At 32.4% G+C, this 15409-nt stretch overlaps 1 protein-coding gene and 1 long non-coding RNA gene across 2 annotated transcripts in view; both read right to left on the bottom strand.

Moving 5' to 3' along the window:
• Positions 1 to 15409, bottom strand: part of LOC115420243 (protein Wnt-4a) — a 76522-nt gene that overhangs the window by 32119 nt on the left and 28994 nt on the right. The gene's annotated exons all lie outside the window — the stretch shown is intronic.
• LOC115420245 (uncharacterized) lies at positions 4831 to 14658 on the bottom strand. The gene is made up of 3 exons (XR_003935525.1): positions 14647 to 14658; positions 7384 to 7390; positions 4831 to 4932 (listed from the first exon to the last, which is right to left on the bottom strand). It is a non-coding gene; the product is annotated as an uncharacterized LOC115420245 (long non-coding RNA).

The following is a 15409-nucleotide window of genomic DNA, read 5'->3' as shown; positions in this document are numbered from 1 at the left end:
CTTTTCAGATGAATTAATGCACAGGTGTCAAACATGTGGCCCGTGGACCAAAACCGGCCCTCCAAAGGTTCCAATCCGACCCACGGGATGATTTTATGGAACGCGAAAATTACACTGAAGATCTGAACAGTCAAAGGTGTTGAACTGGTTTGAGCCCAGTGTGATCTAAAGTCAAATAACAGTCTAATAATCCTTACAATAAAATGTGAACAACCTGAAAATGAAGTACAATTTGAACAATAGTCTGTCTGTTACTAAATGTTTTGTGGATTTGTAGATCCGATTTGTAAAGAAGGTTATTATTGTTAACGAAAACTAACGGAATGACGAAAACTAGAATTGAAAAAACATTTTTGTTAACTGAAATAAATAAAAACTATAATTAAAAGAAAGAAACGATAACTAACTGAAACTGTATTGTGTGTTTACAAAACTAACTAAAACGTGTAAAAATTATGGATAAAATTCCCTTCGTTTTCGTCTTTGTCAATGTCGGATTGATATGAAAATGATTCATTTTGCTCTAGCAATTTTCTCTGCTGTCACCATATGACTCTTGACGGTCCGTCACTTGTGTTCACTTGTGGTTTCCAGTCGTCTTCTGGTCCCCACTCTACCTGGAAACATGGAGACTAAAGCAGCAGAGTTCTGTCTGGGATGGATTTGAATACGACCACAGAGAAGAAGAGAAGAGACCACTGAACTACAACTGAACTACAACTAAACATTTAGAAAAAATGAAAACTAATAAAACTATCAAACCTGCTCTAAAAACTAATTAAAATGAACTGAATTAGAGAAAAAAGTCAAAACTAAATCAAACTAAACTACAATGAAAAATCCAAAACTATTAGAACCTTGTTTGTAAGTTGTGTTAATAAGTTGACACATAATATTGTAGACATTCTTGTTTTAGTTACACATTCCAAACTTTAAAAATTTAATCAGTATTATGTTTGTGTAACATTGTGTGTAACACACATGTACAAGTGATAAGTTGAGGTAAAATATTGTTAAAACTTAGCTTATTTTTCTTAAGATATTACATTTTTTGGTTATTCACATCTTTTTGGTGAAAAGATAGTTTGTAAATGTAAATATTTTCATAATTTAATGTTTTTTTATTGCACTTTTATTGGAGTTTTCATTATTTATAGGTTTTTATGCCATTATTTTAATGGTTTGGCTTGAGATTGAATTGGGCTGAATGTGGAACCTGAACTAAAATGAGTTTTAGACTCCTGTAGAAGCCAATAACGTATTAACGACCCATAACGTAATAAATTTGCCATTCTGCTAAAAGTAATAGGCCAATAATGTAATAACTGGCCAATAACATAATGAAAGTCCTGAACCGATAAATAATAACTTTTGGCCAATAACGTAATAACTTATTAAGATTTTTTTTTTTTTTTTTTTACCAGGCCAATAACGTAGTAACTTATTCAGAATTTTTTTTTTTTTTTTTTTACCAGGCCAATAACATAATAACTTAATAAGAATTTTTTTTTTTTTTTTTTACCAGGCCAATAACATAATAACTTAATAAGAATTTTTTTTTTTTTTTTTACCAGGCCAATAACGTAATAACTTATTAAGATTTTTTTTTTTTTTTACCAGGCCAATAATGTAATAACTTATTAAGAATTTTTTTTTTTTACCAGGCCAATAACGTAATAAACTTATTAAGAATTTTATTTTTGTTTACCAGGCCAATAACGTAATAACTTATTAAGAATTTTGTTTTTTTTTTTACCAGGCCAATAACGTAGTAACTTATTCAGAATTTTTTTTTTTTTTTTTTTTTTTTTTTTAACCAGGCCAATAACATAATAACTTAATAAGAATTTTTTTTTTTTTTACCAGGCCAATAACGTAATAACTTATTAAGATTTTTTTTTTTACCAGGCCAATAATGTAATAACTTATTAAGAATTTTTTTTTACCAGGCCAATAACGTAATAAACTTATTAAGAATTTTTTTTTTTTACCAGGCCAATAACGTAATAACTTATCAAGATTTTTTTTTTTTTTTTTTACCAGGCCAAAAACGTAGTAACTTATTATGATTTTTTTTTTTTTACCAGGCCAATAACATAATAACCAACCGATAACGTAAGAAGTTATTACGTTATTGGCCTATTACGTTTTAAAAATTGCAAATTAATTATGTTATGGGTCGTTATTACGTTATTAGCTTCTACAACCCCTGAACTAATGCATCCTACAATTCTTAGCCAAAGTTCCATAAAAAGGGCTGGATGTAAAGAGGTTCGATTTTCTGCTAAATGGGGGTAAAATAAAAATAAAAAATAAAAAAAACAAACTAGAGCTCCATTGAAAATCCAGAGAAGCAGAGCTAAGGAGAACATGTCAAACTCCTCCGCTGTCTTGTCAGCAGGAACAAACTGCAGCACTTTCTGCACCTCCATCATCTGTAATGTGTATTTATATGAAAATATCTTTGTGTTTGCCTTTCCAGCTCTGAGTACACAGCCCAGGTACACAGTGACAGGTAAATATAGCATGGATGGGAAGTGCAGGAGCAGAGCTGCAAGAAGCGTCTTTTCTACATCTGCAGGAAACGCTGCCACGACTTACTGTCGACTCCTGAACTTGATGCACCGACAATATTTTTCTTTGCTTTTAAGCCGGTAAAATGTCATAAAGTGAAATGAAATGATTGCTTAGTTTCACAAGAACAAACAGAAAATGTTTCCATTGAGCCGACGGGCGGAACACGTTTGAGCGGCTCATAAAGACAAGTGTGAGTGCAGAGTGACCTGAGCTAACCCCCCTGTCCCCTCACACTGGTCACCCACACACTGCAGGACATGGAGTCACCTGTAGAGGGCGCTGTTCACCCACAGTCTAACACTGAACCGGCTTACACGCACCTGGTCCAGATCCGGATGGCTTCAGAGGTCCTCTCAAGACAAACAGGGAACATTCACTGCAAAAATCTGAATCTTACCAAGTGTATTTTTCTCATTTCTAGTCTAAATATCTCATCACACTTAAAATAAGACAGAATCACCTAAAGCAGGGCTGTCAAACTCATGTTAGTTCAGTTCCACATTCAGCTAAATCTGATCTGCAGTGGGCCGAACCAGTCAAATAATAACAGAATAATATAGAAATAAAGTCCACTCCAAACTTTTGTCTAGGTTTTAGAGCAGAAAAAGTACATTTACAGTATGAAAAGGTTTACGTCTACAAACTGTCCTTTGAAAAGATGTGAATAACATGAACAAACTGAAAAAATAAGTGCAATTAAAAAAAAAAAAAAAAAAAAAAGCCTCAATTTTTAACAGTACAAAACAATCTCCTCAGGTTGAGGAGCAAGAAAAGAGCAAAAAAACAACAACAAACAAACAAACAGATGAAGAGAACAGCCTGTGATGGTGACGGAATATTTAAGGTCCCTTAATAGATACATTTGTCTCTGAATGTCAGCCATTTTCCCCAGTTTTTCATAAAGAGATTTTCTTTTAACTTCAGTTTATATGTCAGATGTTCCATGACAAGTTTATCATCTATGATTGAAAGCCATCGTTTATCAGACGGAGCATCAGTCTTCAGCCAGTTCTTTGTTATGGTCTTCTTCCCGGCCACCAGAAGGATCTTGACAAGATATCTGTCTTCTTTATGCACTGATTCTTCCAAATGTCCGAGGTACAGAACAAGACAAGAATTGGGGATTGTATATCCCAAAACCTCAGAGAGCTGAGTGAACCTGCCCCCAGAAGGGTTGGATATTTGAGCATTTCCAAACGTGTGTGTGATCTGAATCCATGGGATTACATAGTCTCCAACAGGGCTGTTGAGTATTCATTTGTTTACTGAAAAAATAAGTGTAATTTTAACAATATTCTGCTTCAGTTTATCAATTCCACACGTACATTATAATTTACAGATCACAGTGGATCTACAAACACAGAACATTTAGTAACAGGCAGTCTTTGTAATTTGACATTTGTTCAGGTTATTCACATTTTTTTGCGAAACTATACTTTTTTTTTTAGTGTAAATACATGAAAACATTTACATTTACAAAGAGAAACATGTGGAGCTTATGATAGTATTTGACTGGTCCTGCCCACTTGAGACTGAATTGTTCTGAATATGGAACCTGAACTAAAAGGATTGGTCATATCTTAGTGTAATTTTTACATTTCACAAATTCATCCCAAAGGACCAGACTGGACCCTTTGGGCCGGTTTTGGACCCCAGGCCGCATGTTTGACACCTGTGACCTAAAGAGTAAGTTTTCAGTGAGATATTAGAACTGATTTTTAGACAATAGATCTGGAAAATCTGATTTCAAAAAATCTTACCAAGAAAATTTTTATTTGTTCCATTGGCAGATTTTTCTTTCTTGAATTAAGCAAAAAAAAATCTTGAATTAACCTCCTCAGACCCTGCTCTGGGTTTTCTGTCCACATTTGTGGACAAGAGTTTCACAACTTTATTAAAAGAAAAGAAAAGAAAAGAAAAGAAAAGAAAAGAAAAGAAAAGAAAAGAAAAGAAAAGAAAAAAGAAAAGAAAAGTGTCCACCAAAAAGGACATTCCATAAAAAATTTTAAAAACTGCATCTGAAAAAACTGTTGCATCATGAAGTTTCCAGTGTAGGCACTTATTAAATAAAAAACACAAAAAAACTGGTACTTTGCTGACATTTCCTGGGTCTCGGGAGGTTAAGCAAAAAAAAAATCTTGACTTAAGCAAAAAAATCTTAAATTAACCAAAAAATCTGCCAATGAAACAAGAGAAAATTTTCTTGGTAAGATTTCTTGAAATCAGTTTTTCCACATCTATTGTCTAAAAATCAGTTCCTCTTTAGGTGATTCTGTCTGATTTTAAGTGTGATGAGATATTTGGACTAGAAATGACAAAAATACATTTGGTGAGATTTAGCTTTTTGCAGTGAACCTCCATTCAGACCAAATCACCACAGCGCTGGGGTCCAGGGGTCACACTAGGACAAAATGGGTGTTGCACTGGAAAAAATCACAATCTTACCAAGTGTATTTTTCTCATTTCTAGTCCAAATATCTCATCACACCAAAAATAAGACATAATCACCTAAAGACTAACTTTAGGGGCAGAATTTTTTCCTTAATTCAAGATTTTTTTTTTTTTTTTGCTTAATTCGAGCAAAAGTTCTGCCGGTGGAACAAGTGAAAATTATCTTGGTACAATTTCTTGAAATCAGATTTTCCAGATCTATTGTCTATAAATCAGTTCTTATATCTCACTGAAAAGTTCCTCTTTAGGTGATTGTGTTTATTTTAAGTGTGATGAGATATTTGGACTAGAAATGAGAAAAATACACTTGGTGAGATTTAGATTTTTGCAGTGTTTTAACAGGCAACATTTTCATGGAACATTGGAAAACAGTAACAAGAAAAGAAAAGTAAAACTTAAGTCGGTGCATTTCAAAGAGAACATCCTTTAGTTTCAGTTTCTACATGTGATTAACCCTTACAGACCCAAACATCCACCTGTGACCAAAACCATCTACTGATTTAAACTGTTTAATTCCTGTTGATCCACTAATCCTATCAATACATGTAAATACTTGGTGTAAAATACAATTCTTCATCTTTTCATGGTCATCAGATATGACCCATTTGGACGTTCAGAGGCTCCATAGTTACCATGGAAACACCGTCATCTTCTACAACATTGATTCACCAGTAAAACCCATGGAGTTGGATCAGTGACAGTGGATGGACACACTGGGTTTATGTTCAGTTAATGAGAGATTTTACTGAAAAAGTCACTTTTTCGTCAGTTTTCTTTGTTTTGTTTTTTAAAATAAAAATAAATAATAATGATAAAATACAGACCCCAGACCTGATCACCTGTTCCCAAAATAGCTTTAACAACGTCTGCAACAACAAAAACACACGAACCGCTCCACATTATAACGTCCTGTGTCTTCAATTTCATGCCAAGGAGAACTTTATGTACAATTTCTGACACAAACTTTACTGATATTTACTAAATGTTGAAAAAACAGAAGTGTGTAATTTCAGTTTTTCCACTAAATCCAAAATGCAATAATTTATTTATTTATTATAGTGAGATGACACGAGAAGTCATTCCATAAACATGGCAACAAACGTAAATACAGTGTTGATTTACAGATATATTCATTATTATTATTATTATTATTATTATTATTATTATTATTATTATTATTATTATTATTATTATTATATATTACCGCTCTATCTCCTACTAGATTAAAAAATGATTGGGTTTCCTGGTGTGTCCACATAGGTTTCTTTTAACCCTTTCATGCATGAATTATGAGAACATTAATCAACATTTTTTTCCTTTATTCCTCTTTAGGCATTTAAAAAACAATGAGATTATTTTATTTTTTTATAACGCTATTTTTCATGGAGTTGCAAAAATGTGCGTTTAATTTTTAAAGCAACGAAATGTGTTTTTACTGATATACTGTGTGAAAACTACGAGATAAAAACATTAAATGCTGCTAATTTGATGTTTTCTCACATTTAAACTTACACTACAAACAAAAAGTTATGGATATTAAAAGTTTTTGGGCTTTTTTTTTTTTTTTTTCAGTTGGGATTTTTGCACGTTTTTTCCTTTTTTTGTGTGTGAATTGAATTGAAACGCATTTTTTAAATGACCGGACATAGTTTTATTTACAACTGGCAAAAATGACAAAAAAAATAAATAAAATAAATAAATATCCTTAACTTTTTGTTTGTAGTGAAATCCAATAGTAGTCACTTCATGGAGATAATATGCCAAAAAAAAAAAAAAAAAAACCTTTTGTTGTTAATTACAGTCTAATAACGATAACAAGGAATTGATTTCCACTCAAACACGTTAGATTTGGTTTTTCAAGAACAGCGAAGTTACAGTAATGTTATCAGTGTCAGTGTATTGTGTATTGTGTTGGCTGATATGAAACTAAAATAACAAAATCCATGAATATACAAGAGAACAGCTGGAGAAGAACTGTCCACTGGAGTGACCACTGTGCATGAAAGGGTTTAAACACTTCTTCTTCTCTTGTTGTAACGTCCGTCAACCTGTTTTTTTTTCTTCACATAACTCTAGTTGCAGAAAAAGGTCTTTCCATTGCAGTTTTGTGTGATATACCAATTTTGCTACGCCCAAAAAAACACCTCTTGCCAGCGTAAAAAGTTTTAATTTAAAAAAAATGAGAGTTTTGGTGAAATTGTCGTTTTGTACTGTAAATTAGGTAAAAAATTTTTGTGCAAGTTATGTTCATGCAATTCAAGCGACTACTCTAAATATTCAGTTCATGTCTATAATCCAATACATTGGAAAAGTTGGTTAAACATCAAAGCAGTTTTTTCTAAACACTCTGATAACTGTAGGTCTTCAGTTTAGTTTTTTTTTTTTTTTAATATGAAAGCAGAGATACTTCATACAGACCTTTTAAAATAGACAGAAAACTTCACATGGACTCATTTGCACAAGTAAAACCTTCTGAAAGTTTTGGTGAAATTGTCGTTTTTCCATGAGGTAAATTTTTCTGCGCAAGTTACATTCACACAATTTGAGGGTCAATGGAAAAGTGACTAGTGACACATTATTGTGCATTTATAATATCCTCATGCATCCATCCCACACAAACTTGTTTTAATGTGAAAAAAAGTAAAATCACCTGATGAAAATGTTTATGTTTACAAACTATCCTTCCATCCACCTGAAATGTCTTAAGATAAATAAGTGGAATTTGAACAATATTCTTTCTGTTGTTAAATATTTAGTGCCTTTGTAGATCCACTGTGATCTGTAAATTGTAATGTACATGTATAAATGGTAAGTTGATGTTAGGGATGTAACGATTACCGGTATAACGATAAACCGCGGTAAACTTACCAACCGTTAGTATTACCGTTTAAATTCTAATTCTCATGATAACCGTGTTTGATTAACGCACTTTTCTGGAGAAAACGCAGATGTAAAAATCTGCTTTTATGTCAAATATTGGAGCATAGTTTTAATTTATTACATTTTTAATCTTATATACCTAATATTTGGAACTAGTATTCACTTTTAAAGTCTTTGAAAAGGTTTGTTAAACATCTTTGCTGCAATAAATTACATACATTTTCCAAATCGAATTTTATATTTTTTTTTGTGTGTTTTTTGTCCTTTTATGTTTTTATAGTAGGTTAAAGTGAAAAAATCATAGACAGATGATATAGATGAAGTTGTGCTGAAAAAACAGATCCCAAACATGGGTATAGTAAACATTTGTTTCTATAGTATATAAAGGCAAAATCAAAAGGACTGAAAAACGGACAAAAAAGACTCAGACCACTAAGGGTTAATGTCTGAATGTTTCTGACACAGAAGGGACATTGTGGCAATTATTTTATGTGTTTTTTTGGTGTTTTTTTTGTTTTTTTTTTTCAAAATACAACTTAGTTAAGTTATCTCAGTGTGTGTATTAGTACTTTTTGAACATTTTGAGCACAATTTCAACAATACCACAATAATAACACTGGTCAACAACAAATGTATTGTTTCAGTTTTTTGAGCTGATTTAGGATCATTTTGGTGCTGAATCCAAAAATCACATTCATTTTGCTCAATCAGGTCAACTTTCTGAACTATGCTACATATTGGCTTTTGAACATTTGTGCTTACATTTATGGGCATTTTCACATCATATGATACAAAATTCTTTCATATTTCTTGCAATAAACGAGTTCTGAAGATTTTATTTTTGACAATTTATGATTAATTTTTTTTTAATATTACAGGTGAATGAAATGGCTTCGACTAGAAGATCTTGCAAAAATAAGCCTGACGTATTCTGCTCCATCTGTGGTGAATACACCATTGTACCTAACAGGAATCAAGTCACAAGTTTCATAAAGTGTGCTTACTAATCTTATTTTGGTATTAATTATTATATTTAGTGAGAAGATCAAATCTTTCTAAATCAAATTAGCAAAAAAACCTGACCTGATTGAGAAAAACAATTGTCATTTTTGGATTTAGCGGTACAAAATGGTCCTAATTCAGTTGAAAAAACCTAGACAACTTGCAAAAAACATTTTTTTGTAACCCAGTGTTATGATAACCATGATAATTTTGGTCCCAGTAACTGTGATATAAATTTTCATACCGTTACATCCCTAGCTGATGCATATTATTGTTAAAATTTCACTAAAACAAAGTGAAAGTTTTGGAATTATTATTATTATTTTCCTGGTCTGACCCAGTTGAGATCATACTGGGCTGAATGTGGAACCTGAACTAAACCCACTTTGACACTCCTGCTCTAATCAGTAATAAAACAGAAACACACTGGGATTTTTGCCATTTAACAAAATAATTGTTTATTTTACACTCTGACTAAAGGTCCTAAATGTGCATCTATTAGTGAAGTCTATGAGGTTGTAAATTCTTTTAACAGCCTGTGCAGGTCTATAAAATAACAGGGATTAGATTCGGTCCTGATCCTTCCTGGTTGTGGTTTGTGCAGTAATTACAGTAGATTTAAAAGAAGATTACTTTAGATTTGTGGTTTGACTCTAACACAGAAGAACTAACAATATGATCCAATGTTGATTTTCACTATACTGAAAAAAACAAACAAACCTGCTCACGCTTCAACAACTACTTTTTAAGTTCATACAGCATAATTCTGCAAAAAATACATGTACTGGACCTGTAAATTAGAATTCTAGTATAATTTCACACCATATGCATTAATATGCAGGTAAATAAATGCCACATTACTGTTAAACCCACTGACCACAGCTGAAAAGCACCACATTTCTTTAGTTTTCTTCCATTCCCTTTACTTTTTATTGCAGACGGTGACGGAATATTCATGCAGCAGAAAGCAAATAAAAAACAGCCTCAAAGACAGGCTGTAGGCCATTAACCCTATGACACCAAATGTATCATATTTGATACATGAGTTTTGAAGCCCTCTATATGATCAGTGTGATTTTTTTTTCTTCAAAACCCTGATGTATACAATTAGATACATGCAATACACAGAAAATCCACCAGGGGGAGGAGTTCATTCACCAGAGGCCTTTAGTGACACTAGACTGACATTAATGAGGAAGGAGGAAGAACTGGGACCATTTTGAAAAGGAATTACCAATTTGTTAGACATGTTTGTGTTAAATTATGTTTTTGTTTGTTCAAAAATAATATTTGAGCATTGAGACCCAATGTATCAAATATGATACAAAATTGAAACTCATACATGGGAATTGATATTTGAAAAAACATTTTTTGGTAGTTCAGAAGGACCAATAAAGGCTCCAGTTTCAAAGGACTGGAATTTTCCGTCAATGATTTAATGGACATTTAGTCTATATAATGTCTATTATTGTGGACAGAGGCAGTAAATCCAGGTGTAGATTACTGCACAAAGGCTCAGGATCTGTCCAGTCAGTCCAGCTGGGATTTACAAGGAGGACAATTAATACTGAACAAACAAGAACTGAAACTATGAATTATGAAAGAGCTGCAGCATCTGAAACTGACCACAATGAACATTTGACACACAAACAGAACCACAGTGCTGCAGTTTCAGCTTCAGTTTGTCTTTTATGGATTGGGATTGTCTCTCAATTCACCATATATTTTTTATTAGTAATTTTTTTTTTTTCTTTCTTTCTTTTTTTTTTTTTTTTTATTAATTAGTTGAAATTTCAGGCGACCCCATTTGAATTCCAGGTGACCCCACGTGGGGTCCTGACCCCAAGGTTGAAAAACACTGCTTTACAGGGTTAACAAAATAAATGTCTATTTTTACACTCTGACTAAAGGTCCTAAATGTGCATCTATTAGTGAAGTCTATGAGGTTGTAAATTCTTTTAACAGCCTGTGCAGGTCTATAAAATAACAGGGATTAGGTTAGGTCCTGATCCTTCCTGGTTGTGGTTTGTGCAGTAATTACAGTAGATTTAAAAGAAGATTACTTTAGATTTGTGGTTTGACTCTAACACAGAAGAACTAACAATATGATCTAACTTCACTATATTGGAAAAATAAACAAAAACAAAAACCTGCACATGCTTCAGCAACTACTGTTTATGTTCATACTGCATAATTCTGCAAAAAAAAAAAAAAACATGTTTCTGGTCATATATTGGACATGTAAATTAGAATTCTAGTACAATTTCAGCCCATATGCATTAATATGCAGGTAAATAAATGTCACATTACTATGTAAACCCTTTCATGCCCAGTGGTCACTCCAGTGGACAGTTCTTCTCCAGCTGTTCTCTTCTACATTCATTAGTTTTGTTGTTTTAGTTCCATATCAGCCGACACAGCACCATCCTGTACACTCCGATTCAGACCATTACTGTAACTTTCCTGTTCTTTTATCTAAATCAATTGCTAATTGTTAATAGACTGTAATTTACAGGGTTTTTTGGGTGTTTTTTGCGTATTATCTGAGTGAGTAATAACTAGTATTATAATATGTTCAAATGTGAGAAAACATCAGATTAACCTTCTGAGACCAAAGAAAATGAAAGTTTGAGCTTTTTTTCCATTAAACAATTGTCTTGATTGGAAACTACATAATACAACAGTTTTGTTTTTTGTTTTTTTCTGAGAGATTTTTTAAAATTATTTTTATTTATTTATTTATTTATTTAATGGAATGGTTTTTACAATGGACAGCATTTTTTAAGTGAAACTGTCCCACTTTTGCCCCCTACAGAGGACAAAAATGCATTGCTGGGTCTCAGGAGGATAAAAAGTGTGTCATAGATTTGACACACTATATCAGTAAATGCATGTTTCTTTGCGTAAAAAATTAAACAAACGGTGTTCAGCTGAGTGGACATTTTTGTAGCGCCATGGTTCATAGGTTCATAAAAAAAAAATAAATAAAAAAAAAATTCAATTACATTATTTTTTCATGCCTACAGATGAATAAAAACACCCAGGAAAAAAATCTTGATTAAGGTTCTCATGAAGGGGTTAAATCCATTGACCTCGTCTTTAGTTTTCTTCCATTCCCATTAACTTTTATTGCAGACGGTGATGAAATGATCATACGGCAGAAAGCGACCAAATAAAAAATAGTCTCAAAGACAGGCTGTAGGTGATTAATAACAGATACAAGGACAGATCTGCAGTCATTCACAAACAGACTGAAAACCATTCTTCCTCATAGCGAACAGGCGATGTCGGAGGAGGAAACCACAGTCCCTCAGGGGGGAAGAGTTATCAAAAAGACGACAACAGGCAGAATATGAACCCTTTGCACCTCATTGCTCAATCACTGGCAGAGTAAACACAACAGCACTGACATGTAATTTAACAGGGGTTCACAGAAATATGACAGGACGGACTGTTGTCTTGGGATTTTTTGGTTCTATTTAACCCTTTCATGCATGAAATTTGGGAACATTAGTCAATCATTTTTATTGAGCGATTTTATTCCTCTTTAGGCATGAAAAAACAACTTTTAACAACTTCTTTCTCTTGTGTTTAATTTTTGAAGGAAAGAAACATGTATTTAAAACCCATCATCAAAAAGTAAGATAAGACAAGACAAGACAAGATAAGATAAGATAAGATAAGATAAGATAAGATAAGATAAGATAAGATAAGATATAGAGCAGTGCAAGACAGTATGCATTAATACAATAGAAAAATAAAGAGATAAAAACATAAACAATATAAAGAAGTTTGTTAAAGTGGCTAAAGTGACAAAAATAGCAATAATAATAATAATAATAATAATAATAATAATAATAATAATGTGATATAGTAATGTGTGAAAATTATGATATAAAAACATTTTCAATGCAGCTAGTCTGATGTTTTGTCACATTTTAACATATTCTAACACTAGTTATTACGAACTTCATGGAGATAATATGCAAAAAAAAAAAAAAAAAACTTTTTGTTTAAGAAAACTGTTAATTATAGTCTAACAACAATTAACAATTAATTTATGCTAAAACATGTTAGTGCAGATCAGATTTATCAAGAACAGCAAAGTTACAGTAATGGTCTGAAATGAAGTGTATGGGATGGTGCATAAGTGTCCACTGTGTCAGCTGAAATGGAACTAAAACAACAAAACCATGAATATACAAGAGAACAGCTGGAGAAGAACTGACCACTGGAGTGACCAGTATGTATGAAAGGGTTAAAATAAAAAAGGTTTGTATGACGTGGGTTCTCTCCGGGTACCCCAGCTTCAACCCACCATCCAAAGACATATAAAGATGAATAAACTGTATTTTACACCAATTATTTACATGTATTGATAGGATTAGTGGATCAACAGGTATTAAACAGTTTAGATCAGTAGATGTTTCTGGTCGCTGGTGGATGTTTGAGTCTTTATCGGTTAAAAACAAGACACAAGTTGACTTGAAAAAAATGATTAAGCTAACATGTATAACTGTTGCAACATTTACACTGATGATCCACACTTTTCTATCATTTTAACCCCACGAAAACATAGAATATTATTAAATACAACTGGGAAATATGACCAAAAACATAATCTTACACTGAAAAGTATTTGGTTCTTTCCAAGTTAAGAAAAAAAACAACAACTTAGATTTGAAGTGATTTGAAATGAAGTCACTTAAGTTCGCATGTTTATGGAATGACTTCTTGGGTCATCTCGCAATAATATGCGAAAAATGCGAAAATAAATAAATGTATTATTATGTTTTTTAAATGTATTGTTGTGTTTATTCTGTTGTTTTACTTGGTATTTTTACTTTACTGTTTTTAATTGTACAGCTGCTTTTCTGTCTTTTTAAAGTATTCTTGTATTTTAGTCTATCATTTTGCTTTTTATTCTGATGAATGACACCGTTTTAATTGTACAGCTGTTTTATGTTTTTAATCTATTCTTGTTTTTTTTTTTTTTTTTTTTTTTTAGTTTTTCCCCTGGAAGTCACTTTGGAAAAAAGCATCTGCCAAATACATAAATGGAAATGGAAATGAAAAAATCATCTCAATCCATGTATCATTTGTTCTTCAACTTAAAACCAAAAATCCAAAAACACAAAAATGAGTCGTTTTTTTTGTTTTTCATTTTCAAAACCAGAATGAAAAATGGATAACGGTTCATTTTTCCATTTCCCGATTTTGTGCTCAAATGAAAAATGGAAAAAAAATGGATAACGGCCAATCCGTGTATCATTTGTTCATTCGTTTTTCAATTTAAAACCAAAAATCAAAAAAACTATTTTTTTTTTTTTTACTTTTGGTTTTAAATTGAAAAACAAATGATGCACAGATTCACCGCATTTGTGATTTAATGGAAAAACCGACATTACGCACTTCTGCTTTTTCGACATTTAATAAATATTGGTAAAGTTTTGCGTAGATGTCCGATGGAAAAGCGACAAGTGACAGTGAATCAGACGAACATCCACAGAGTACAGAGGGAATTGTTTTACCGAAAGAAGTGAGAGTAGATTGAAACACAACAGAGAATAGAGCTGAGTTAATTACTGTGCAGCCGTAGTCAGTGGACGTACTGAGGTGTGTGTGTGTGTGTGTGTGTGTGTGTGTCTGGGTGTATTTATAAGCTGCTGGCTCCACTAGAGCTCATTTCCCCCTAAAAATAACACACTCTGCCAACACCACAACCTTCACCTACACACACATGTTCACACAAAAACACGCTTTCACACACGTTTGGGAACAGATCCAGTGAAAGTCCTGAAAAAGCCATGAAGAGCCAATTAGTGCCAGTGTGTGTGATATTCATACCATCCTCTTCCTCTGTCCTGATGCACTTCCACAAACTGACTTCTCATACTCTATAATTCTATCATTCTTCCAGACCTAAATTATGAATATCTAAAAACGAAATCATATATATGTAAAAGTTTTGTTTTTGTTTTTTGTTTTCTTCCATGACTTCTTACTACCTGTTTTACTTCTAAGGACTAAGTATGTTGTCTTGTGGCATATTTGAAATAAACAAAAAAAAGGTCCAGAAATATGGGGAAACAACTACTATTCAAATATTCATCCAATCTTTTTACTTAAAAAAAAAAAGACGATAAGAATGATTACTTATGTAGATTTCGATGCTCCAACAAACTCTATTTTTACACAATTTAATTTACTGAAAATACATGATCTTGTTGACCTTCATAGAGCGGTACACTCTCAAAAACAGAGGTACCAGCTTGTACTTAAAAGGGTCCAAATGCTTGTCTCTGGGGGTGTACTTTTTTCAGAGACATTTCTGTACCCTTTCAAAATGGTCCATTTTTGTACCTTCAGTACTTTACATAGAAAGAAAACTCTTGATTAGTTGATAATAGGGATGTCCGATAATATCGGCCCACCGATATTATCAGCCCGATATTGGCATAAAAATGTAATATCGTTGAATATCGTTATCGATTTTTTT

The sequence above is a fragment of the Sphaeramia orbicularis genome, chromosome 5, assembly GCF_902148855.1.
Source record: "Sphaeramia orbicularis chromosome 5, fSphaOr1.1, whole genome shotgun sequence".
Classification (NCBI taxonomy): domain Eukaryota; kingdom Metazoa; phylum Chordata; class Actinopteri; order Kurtiformes; family Apogonidae; genus Sphaeramia; species Sphaeramia orbicularis.
Note: the sequence above shows the minus strand (reverse complement) of the source record. Positions and strands in the feature narration are given on the sequence as shown.